Source organism: Anopheles darlingi, chromosome 2 (assembly GCF_943734745.1).
Source record: "Anopheles darlingi chromosome 2, idAnoDarlMG_H_01, whole genome shotgun sequence".
Taxonomy (NCBI): domain Eukaryota; kingdom Metazoa; phylum Arthropoda; class Insecta; order Diptera; family Culicidae; genus Anopheles; species Anopheles darlingi.
The window spans coordinates 10,266,772-10,268,039 of record NC_064874.1 but is presented as its reverse complement, the minus strand read 5'-3'; the positions used below and the strand labels follow the sequence as shown (position 1 = coordinate 10,268,039).

Here is a 1,268-nt window from a genome sequence, read left to right as displayed (position 1 = left end):
GTGTGTGTGTCTGTATGCCTCACGCTACTGTACTATAACTGTACAACTGCAACTGATATTCTCGTCCCGATTACGTTCGCGCGTTCTTCGATTGTTCCTTTTGTTTGATGTTACCAATATCTTTCCCTTCCCTTCAACCCCTTTCTCCGTTTGGCGTATGGGTATGGGGTATTGGTACGGTGTAGGTAGATTTTAGCTTGAAAGTGTTTGTGTATGTGTGTGTGTGTGTGTGTTTTTTTTTAGTTTTCTCTAGTTGCTTGTCTTACTTTAGTTACGTTTTGTTCTTATGCCTGCGGTTCGATTAACTTGTTTTAAGTCACTTTTCTTATCGAATCTTTCTCCTTTCTCGGCCTAGCATTTACTTACAGCAACAGTTCGCGAAGAGATTGTAATTTGTATTTCTTGTGTTTTTTTTTTCGTTTTTGTTTTTGTTTTTGTTCTCATGGTTTTCATTTAACGGTTTAGTTCGATATAAAATAATTTTAAAATTTACTCCTTTCCACATTCCCCGCCCACTCGGGTTTGCCCCTCCGCGCTGTCCCTTCCGCTAGTGTTCCCCTTGCCCTAGTGTGGAGTGTTTTATCTATGGCTGTTTGTGTGGTGTCTACAGGGTTTGCTTAAGTCGCCGTGCCACTTCCTAACACTCACGGCTACACTTTGTACACGCTTGCCCTGTCCCCGAATTCAGTTCCACAACTTTCTGGCGTTCCTGGTGTGCACCATTCAACGCGTTCGATTGCAGTTTTCCTGATCAACCAACCTCATTTATATGTGTCATTGAGTATGTATCCATTTGTGTGTGTGTGTTTGATAATAATCACCACTTTCTCATCTTCTTTGTTCCAGGAATTAAATCAAAACAGGAAGGGACGACAGCGAACTGAATCTCTTCCACGTGGCTCTGTGATGACTCAAAACTAGCTATTTTTTTTTTTTTACTAGTGTAGTGTAGGTTCTTCTGAGCCTCTTCTTTACAATACTCAATTTCGGGAGGACAATCATTTTCCAGAATCCCAGAAATTTTCCAGAATTGTGTTTCCCCACGCATTGGGCCACACTAGTCCGCACGGTCGGCAACAGTGAGTTTAGTAAGGTTTGTACAGGTAATATAGTGCCAGCTAAATGAAAACGACACCATGCACAAGCAAAAACGCGATGCGATTACAGCTTCTCGGGCAAACTGGTGGTGGCTGGTATTAGCTTCCTTTTGTTTTGGTCTAATATCACGGTTCAATAAACAACATGGGCAACATTTTCCTAGGCATTGA

The 1,268-nt window shown here is 41.8% G+C and overlaps 1 protein-coding gene across 9 annotated transcripts in view; it reads right to left on the bottom strand.

Annotated features, from left to right (window-relative positions):
* Positions 1–373: 373 nt before the first annotated feature.
* LOC125948994 (uncharacterized) overlaps positions 374–1,268 on the bottom strand; it is a 50,815-nt gene continuing 49,920 nt past the window's right edge. For all 9 annotated transcript variants that reach the window (XR_007468632.1, XR_007468630.1, XR_007468634.1 and 6 more), the window contains one exon: positions 374–1,268. This exon is cut by the window's right edge and continues 4,051 nt beyond it. The gene's annotated coding sequence lies outside the window, so the exon portion shown is untranslated.